Raw genomic sequence first — 9,256 nt, forward strand, 5'->3', positions numbered from 1 at the left:
GAACTCAGCATAAATTTAACTCTAAAGCACCGCTAACCGGAGCTAGCCTCCTTATCCTTAGAGTGGACATGTTAGCAAGCTAAATGCAAACTCACTCGCAAAGAACAAAATAATGTGAAAACTGGAGTCCAGGCAGACTCTCGGTAGCTCAACTGTGTGCATAAACCTTCTTACAATGAATTTGATACGTCACTTATATAATGTTCTGATCAAATTATGAACTAATTTGTGCACGATCTATTCATAGAATGTTTTTCGCCTTTTCGGTCTCACACTGCTTTGCTGATCACACAGTGCATGTATTCAAGAAGTGTCAGTCAAAATCAATTAAAGGTGGGACTTAATTATTTTGCACTTCTAATAGGCTAAGAGTGGTTTCACTTAATTTTGTTTTTTGTTTTTACAAAGCAATATTAGTAACCAATATTTTCTACCGGGTCACATTTGATATTCAAACATGCTTTAAAAAAAAAAAAAATGAATCTGACGCCCAACGTGGGCAGTATGTCCTATTCCCACCCTGCTCCAGAATGGCCTATTGTCAGCAACAATCAAAGTTCGCATTGGCTGACTATCATCGAACATAAGGAACCCTGTTTATGCACACTGACATCCAGTCAGAAAGATTATGTATCATGCTGGGACAATAATGTGCACAGCTAGTGAAACAAGTGTTATATAACCAGTTCACAAAAATAGAAATATAGCAAGTAATAGGGCTACTGCAGCACATTTTTGTTCTATATATGAAAACATTTTAACGTAAGTGTATATGTTATTAAATCAGATAATATAAATTAAAATAAAAAACAGTGTACAGTACACAAGCAGAAAAATGTTAAAAGATAAAGCACTTTACTATGAAACGTTCAGTGTTAATATCCCTCTATGCAAAGGTAATGGAAAATTATACTACCATGCATCAGACTTCTCAAGGCTAGACTTGTGATTAATTTGGGAGATCCTGAAAATCAGCACAAAAATGTGAACTTACAGCCAAAACGTGCAAAAACAAATATGATAGGGGATTTTAAAAATTGCATTTCCCTCCATACATAATGTTTTTTTTTTTTAATTCAGAGGCACTTTATTTCCAAGTTAATGGTTTTCTGTGTGTGTGTGTGTGTGTGTGTGTGTGTGTGTGCGCGCGCATGCGTGCCTGCCTGTTGGTGATGTAACTGTAAAACACCATCAATCTAACTCCCCTTTTCTTGATAGCATCTCACAGTATTTCCAGAACAGCCACTCTACTCTGAGGGGAGTTATAACTCAAAACCTGCATTATGGTCCTATTACAGTCCTGCATGACTGGACACCACAATTGAAGCCATATTTTTCCTTTCCTCCATAATTTCTCTCACCCTCTCTCTTTCTCGATCTCACCTTCTCTCTCCATCGCTGTCCGTCTCTCCCTCTTCTCATATTATTGTCCCTCTTGCTCTCTCTCACTCTCACTTGCTTGCTCTCTCTTGGCTGCTCTCTCACTCTCACTTGCTCAATCTTACCTTCTCTCTCTCTCTCCCTCTCCTCTTCTTCTGTCTGTTTGATGCAGGTGGTGCTAAAAACGAGTTATTTCCAATAAACACAAGTGTTTCCCCCACAATCCCCAGCAGAGCACGTGCAGTCACAAGGTGTGACAGGATCACAAACTCAAGCCTGCTGCTGACACCTTGGGGAGAAGGCCACACGGCAACCACAGAGTCATTGCAGAAGAAGCCACCGGTACAATCCAGTGCAACGTCAGTTTAATTTAAATGCGAGTGTATATCTGCCAATGATGTGGTAGCCCTGTGGCTCAGTGGTGAGGCTCCCAGACAGAGCTCAGCTCACTCACACACTCGTCTGGAGACTCTCAGCAATAATGACTCCCTAAATCTTAAAAATATTTTTAAAACACCTTTAAGTCCAGGGGAGGGAGAAAAGCAACCAGAGGAAGCATCAGATTTCAGTGGGGGTCTTAACCACTGAACAAAAACCGATTTCAGCTACCCTGTCAGAGCCCAGTGACAATTGGTTGATTTAGTTTTGCACTTGGGCAGAAACCATATGTCCCTGTGTAATGTGTTGCTGAGAGCTGAGGAAAGCAGCCGGAGAGGGAGGGAGGGGGGGGAGGGAGAGAGAAAGAGAGAGAGAACCCAAGAGTGAGAGAATAACCTTCCTATTACAAACTAATGAAGTGGTTGAGCTTAACTTAAGGTGAATGCCAAGTTCTAATGAATAGGGTTTGAAGGGTGATGGCCACAAATTGATTCCTCAGCCCGGGGGTCAGCACAGAGGAAATGGGACAAAGAGCAAAAACCAGTTTATGGACAGGCTGTACATGATATTTTGCCCCAGCAGTACAAGCTAAAAATGAGTTTGTTTGTTTATCAGCAAATGGTTTGCATGAAAGACACTGCAGTAGTGGTGCAGTGCAGAAGGGTACTATATTATTGTAAATCATTCATGATTTGTTTTTATATTTTTGTCATTTTCCTTCTTGTGAGCTCCCACTTGATTGTGATTGGGAGGTTTACTGCTGACAAACAGTCTGGGAGCTGATTGCAGGTCTGAGCACACAGCAAGGTAAAACCAAGTGGTTTGATTGTTTCTAAGTGAATTTAGTTTGTGTGATAATTAACCATTATGAACACATTTTATACATTGAAGCTCTCCAAAAGGACAGCATTTTACTGAAATAGCAGGTTTAGTCAAAAAGAGAGAATGGGTAAATAAAGAATATTTGTTCTGTGGGATTCTAGAGGGTACCACACTCAATGGAATAAGCATCTGGAAGTGGAATATGGCTGGGGAAAAAAGATATACGCAATATTCCAATTTGGAGAGGTTTGGTGCCATTTGGAGAGATTTTCAGCAGATTTGGGCCCACCTGTGGGAAAACACATGTCAAATTGTACTGCTTTGTTCAATTTATATGCCCTTGGTCTCAAGGAATAAACAATATACATTCCAAATGTGGAGACGGACTGAAACTCCCTGACTGTCCACAGCAGAGGTGCTCTGTGTGAAAAGTCTATGCAACCTACTGTTTTAAATGTTTTTAAATCTTGGGGACCACAAGATTTCCTAAAACTTAAGAACAAAGAATGCATAAATACGCATAATATAATAACATAAAAATATATTATAACATATTATTAAACAATAATTCTCAACACTGAGGATTCACCTTCTTTTGCGTCACAATTAGTAGGCGGAGGTGAGGTGGAATAGTGGCCAACAAAGTTGGGGCCATCCACACTGTGTAAAACCACACCAAAGAATGAGCAATGCATCAGCTGAAAATTATATGCCATCCCAACGTACCTGGTTGCCTACCAATTAACCTGGTGTGTCCCTCAGTGCAGTCCAGGATGCTGCTGGTAGCTTTATTCAGGGCCATGGTTACAACAGCACTCATATTCCATCCCATAACTGTAAAGAGAGTTACTGTGCCCTTACACAAATATGACCCAGCCTGACAAACTTTAAAAATAGTAGTGGCTGGAGTCAGAACATAACTGCTGTTGACAGAACATTGGCACAACACTGCTCAGCTCTGCTTAAAAATTCATATCCCTCCCTCCCCCAACCAGAATCCTGCAGGGCTTCACAAACCATATCCAAACTCACCAGCACAAGGGACAGCAGGATTGTGTAGGGCCGAAAACAATGTGGCATGAATAAGAGAGGCATTTAGAATAATGATGATGTGACAGAATATTCATCAGCTGCCTCTTGTGTTTCCCTTTCATACCATAGTATAAGGAGAGTTGTGAGCGATGTTGAGCCAATGTTCTGTCAACAGCAGTTATGTTCTCCCTACAGCCGCTATTATTTTTACATTTTGTTAGGAGCGGTCACATTTCTGTAAGGGCAAGAGGGGAGGGGGAAGGGTTGAAAGAGAGGAGGGAAATGGGTCAGATTGGATGAGGGGTGGAAGGGTCAGATAGGGACTCTCTAATCTGAAAGCTCACAAATATACATACTGAATATGCCTTGGAAGCAGGGCTAAGCACTAAGGATGTTATCAAATGATTCATTGTATTATTGTCTTTCCAAACATGAGACCCAACATGAGTATGTTAGGAGGTAAACCAGTTCAGCTTTTGAATATCTCTTAATGGAAGTTTACCTAGGCTTCTTACAATAGGGTGAAATTTTACAGACAAATCATTGTAATTTCTCACCAGTTGCAATCTCCACCTTCAGGCAACATATTTTCCATGTGAAAAAATCAAATCATACCATGTTGGTTTCTGTTTGAAACTGGAATGGATTGTAAAAAAGGAGATTTCAACTATGAGGCCTCACAAACATGATCTATATAGCCATTAAGATTTTCACTCAGTGATTTAAATTAAATGTCACAGATTAAATTCAAACTTAAAACGAATATGGATCTTTGTGCGGTATATAGCCACACCCCAGTTAGACCTGCAGGTGACCCTACTTGCCCAAGGATGTTTCCTTTGAGGTCTGTGGAGCGAAGAGTTGGGAGAGAGAAAACTGATACATTCCTAAGGTCACAAAGGGCAAGTTTGACATATTAAATTATATTGTTTCTCAGAGGTGATAATCCAAGAACTAGCTATACGAAAAGGTCTTATCTTTTATTTTCATGGATTGTCATCTATACATGCTCTACACGTATAAATACTCAATACTGTTGAGTATGAACCAAGACCAAAAGTAATTTCAATGGATTAATATTGGGAATATGGGGAAAATAAACAGTGATAATTATCATATGAAAACAAAGTTCAAATGAAAAGGTAAAAGTTGCTGAAAGAGTAGTACAGTATATTAGTCATGGGGGTACCAGTCCTATTAGTCACTGTGTGCATGATTATTATGACGTCATTATTTTGTATCCCCTCTCCAATAGCCATCTTGAGGAAGGGGCAATTGAGAGTTTCATTTAAGCTGTTCATCCTTTCCCCACATTATGCATTCCCAACATAAACACGTGCAGAGTAATGCTCTCATCTGCCTTCCTTAAACCTCCAGCCATTCTTCTGGGCAGACAGAGAAGACCGAGAGCAGCTGACAGGATCTTTATCTTGTTTTTCTCCCCTCAAATATTCTCAACTAGATCCCCATCTAATCATCACCCCACATGCAGTGCCTTCAAAACAGGGTCTCTGGCAGGAGATCATGGACCATGCAAGACCATGAGACAGTGCTAGGCACACATCAGACAGGGAAGCTTAGAGGGGGTCAATCAAATTAGTGGAGTCTTCTCTTATCAAACTTTCTTATATCTTCATGTTCTTGAGCCTGCTGCCTGATACCATCCAGGTCATTTTACCAGTTTGCTGTAGGATAATTGGAAACAGGAGTCACTGTGAGCTGTCAGTCATTGTTATGGAAAGCATCTATCCGTAGACCTGCCACAAAACACCATGTTTGTTGCCGTCGCCACAAGTGTTTGGTAACATTGTGTCAATAGTAATTTCTACTGAAAAGGAGTTAATTCAGGCAATAGCTGATAAAAAAAGTGTTGGTGTTTACATAATAATGGAGTATGTGTTCAGTAAAGGAATATCAAACTTTAAAAGATTTTAAACTGATTTTTTAAAGGGAAAGGACATTCTATTTGCCTAATACACGTTTCCTTCATTCCTCTCTTCTCATGTCCTTTCCTTGTGTCCTCCAATGGGTGAAGCTAAAAAGGTTGCAAGGAAAGGAAGCAAAGAGGTAAAAAAATAAGCGTTTGGAATGAACCTTGTATTGGAAGAAATGTGATGCAGACAGATTTGAGATGCCGTTGTTCTCTTAGGAAATCAGCACTGGATTATCTGAGTTCAGTCATGTCTGCTTGCACCCTTGTGAAATTCCCATCCCCGGCACACCTTAGCCATCCAAATCCCAACAGAATAAACGTACTTAGACAGTTGAAATGAAAACTTGATATATGGACCGGCCACACAACTGTAAGGGCAACAATGATACAGTGATACTATGACTACACCAGACCACCCTCATACCCAGTCCTTCTCAGAACCATAACCCTCTGGGCCAACCAAGCAGTTAGGAGAATGTTAACATTTATTTAAGTGTTAACATAGGAGTCTGTGAAAAATAACAAGTCTATTATATGATAGACCCCTGAATGTGTCCTTCGCCTAAGGCGGTATACTGTGGTGTATATGAAGAGCCCCATGGCCTCAGATTGAATCCAGTGCTGACTGTGACCGGTACCCCATAAAGCAATGCACAATTGATGATTTTGCCACCCAGGGAATGGGCGGGCTCAGTCATATAGGGTACTGCATGCAATGCTATCTAGTGATCCTTGGTGGTCAATTAGGCTGTAGATTGATGTGTACGTCGGTTTTTCTTTGACTCCACTCTATCCAAGCTCTGTAGTAGTCTGCAGCACCACATGTTTCAGAAGAGAACCTTGGATGTCAACACTGGGTATTGGTAGTGGGGTTTGCGCATATATGCGCCTATGGTTGCAGACAATTGGCCACCTCAAATCGGGGTGGGAATTGGACATGCTCCACCCCATGTTGGGTGCCAAATTTCTATTTAAAAATAAAACAATTTTTTAAAAGTTCTCGAAAATGCAATTTCAGTGTTCCTCATAGACCTCAGCACACGCATGTTCTAATTACACTGACTCGGTGGAATTTTGAGAGAATATACACACAAACACTGAGATCAATTAAAAAGGAACATTACAACAGCAAATGTCACAACAAACCATCTGGCTCCCACACACACAAGGGGCGAAGCTAATTATTTTTCCAACGCTTTTGTGCCGTGTCCTGTCACAAACATTCCCAAAGACCTTTATCATTTCTGGTGTGATTATCTTGGAGAAACTTTTGCAATGTCAGTAAAAATTGAAGCCAGCAACATTTCATATGTCATCCCCGAGAGATTCCAGATATCAAAACACTTATAAGAGTCAATGAGCCACCTTTCATGATTTTGGATGAGGATCTGGTTATTTTAGAGGTTGTTGATGATGATCATTTATATTAAAAGGGGACATGAAATTTAAGTGGATAAGGTTACAGCTAATGTAACTATAATCCATCTCTTAGGGGGGACATATAGTTCTCTTAACCATAGGTTTAATTAAGTCACTTTATTCAGTTTGATGTCCAATTATACTTAAAATGTAGAGGCTTGGATTTCTGGAGCCCGAGAACTGTGGTTAAATTAATCAAATCCATCAGGCAATTAAAAAAAGAAAAGATCAAGGGGCTGCTGGGTGGCTCATCCGGCTAAGACACCAGCATCAATTCTGACTGTGACAATGCTCACATCTGCTCACATCCCAGCTAGTGAACAGCAAAGTGAAAAAAGAAGAGTCAGCTAGCATTGCGCACTTTGGTGCAGTTATCTGCGCTCTAACTAACAGAGTATATTGCAGATTAAGATTTTTAAAAATCTCAAATGTATCAGGTTTGAAAAAGAAACAATTAAGCAGGTGGTGAGTCAAGAGAGGCGGGAGCCAGTTAGCATGAGGTCAGAATCATGCCTGGTGCACAAGCCTTCCTTCTGTCCAAATATATTTTTTATTTTTTCCATTAAAAAAAGACTGCTTCGTGAAAAATCTATGGACCCACATAGCACATTATGTCTGTTTTTCATTTTGTATAGCAAAAGAAGAAAAAACATTACAGAGCAATATACAACAGCAGTTTCTGTCACTTAAAATAAGACGAATGCAAATCCTCAGGCAAGAACGATGCTGCTGCAGTGCAGTCACAGATACGAAGCAGGCCAGAACTGGCCAGTTCCCAGATGAAAGGCCTAAGCGCAGTGCCTTCTGGTGGTGTTGGGTTTCCTAATGATGCAATATTTTTATATTAAACCTGCACTGAAAGCCTGTGACACATAACTGCCAAGCCATGATTGAAAAATAACCACTGTGAACTTCCATCTGATCCTCATAGGACATTAGAGATGGGGTGTGAGAGAGAGAGTCAGAAATAGCAGGAAAGGGAAAGCATTAGGCACCACACACACACACACACTCGCATGCTCGCATGCACGCACGCACGCACGCACACACACACGCACATGCACACACACACACACACAACAGTATCACAGGCCAGTGTTTTCAACCTTTTTCTTAGTATAGCAAAGTCCATTTTCAGGCTCCGTTCTGTACAGAGACAAGTAATTAAGGGTTAAAGTCTTCCGAACAATTAAGCGCCTAAAAGTTTTATTACACTGACAAGCAAAAAGACATCCGTACCAAGACCCACAGGGCAGGAAATGCATTCTGTGTATGTGCCAAGAATAAAACAGAGTCCCTGCCGCCTTTTCCTTTCTACAGAGAATTCAGCTAATTTTATCCCGTGTGTGCCCATTGGCCCGTACCACATAAGTTGCCAGATAGTCTTTTTTTAAACTCTTTCAAGTACGGGAGAGAAACGGACGCATTTTATGTTTATCATACAAGAGTGTCCAGAAGCAAAGGATATAATATGGAGCAATTCCCTCAGGACAACCTCTAGCAATAGCCCTGGTCACGTTTATCAGTAGAGTGACTTTTGGGGGACATTCAGCCTCGTTTCTCATACTGGACAGTTGGCAGGTCAACCAGAGGACAGTAGACTAGGGGCGCAGCTGTCCTTAAACTAACTCAAATGACCCACATGACTAGGGCTGCACGATTTATCTATTCACAGTTAAGAATAATCACCACCATGCGACTATCTTTTTTTTTTAATCGTACCTGATGCAGCAGGAAACAACAAAACAGAAGTTGTGAAAAGGAAATTGCAGCAAAAACTTCATCACTGAAATCTATTTGGTATTTAAATGACAGCCAATCAGCAGCAAGGTTGTGATGCTTCTATGTGATACTGTGATTTTATTTATTTTTTTAATCACATGGAAGCTGCAAGGTCTTGCTGCTGATTGGCTGTCTGATGATTACCCAACATATATCAGTAATGATGTATTTTACACATGGCCTCTGACATTTAGTTGTTCACTACTGCATCAGCTCTGATTAAAGAAAAAAAGACAAAAGAAAGATAATACATTACATGACAGTGGGTATTCGTATTATGCTTTTAAAAAAATGCAATTGCATTTATAGTGCATGACTCAAAAAAATCACTTAAAAAATAAATAAATTACAGCAAAAGGATAAAAGGCATTTAGTATTGCCTGCATTTTAACATAGTAGTTCACGCGGCAGTGTTTGGATCCTATGCCAAATGTTACCATGACTGCAGGCCCACTAAACCTGATGAAGGCTCCAGGGAACCCCAATATACTGAAGGAGCAGCAGGGACGG

At 40.4% G+C, this 9,256-nt stretch overlaps 1 long non-coding RNA gene across 3 annotated transcripts; it reads right to left on the reverse strand.

Moving 5' to 3' along the window:
- Window positions 1–2,738: 2,738 nt before the first annotated feature.
- Window positions 2,739–3,801, reverse strand: LOC118214628. Of its 3 annotated transcripts, none has more exons than XR_004762662.1 (3): window positions 3,737–3,801; window positions 3,319–3,414; window positions 2,739–2,869 (listed from the first exon to the last, which is right to left on the reverse strand). It is a non-coding gene; the product is annotated as an uncharacterized LOC118214628 (long non-coding RNA). The 3 variants fall into 3 exon arrangements; XR_004762660.1 differs by lacking the exon at window positions 3,737–3,801 and adding an exon at window positions 3,613–3,718; XR_004762661.1 differs by lacking the exons at window positions 2,739–2,869; window positions 3,737–3,801 and adding exons at window positions 3,194–3,240; window positions 3,613–3,718.
- Window positions 3,802–9,256: the final 5,455 nt, after the last annotated feature.

This window comes from Anguilla anguilla, chromosome 15 (assembly GCF_013347855.1).
Source record: "Anguilla anguilla isolate fAngAng1 chromosome 15, fAngAng1.pri, whole genome shotgun sequence".
Taxonomy (NCBI): Eukaryota; Metazoa; Chordata; class Actinopteri; order Anguilliformes; family Anguillidae; genus Anguilla; species Anguilla anguilla.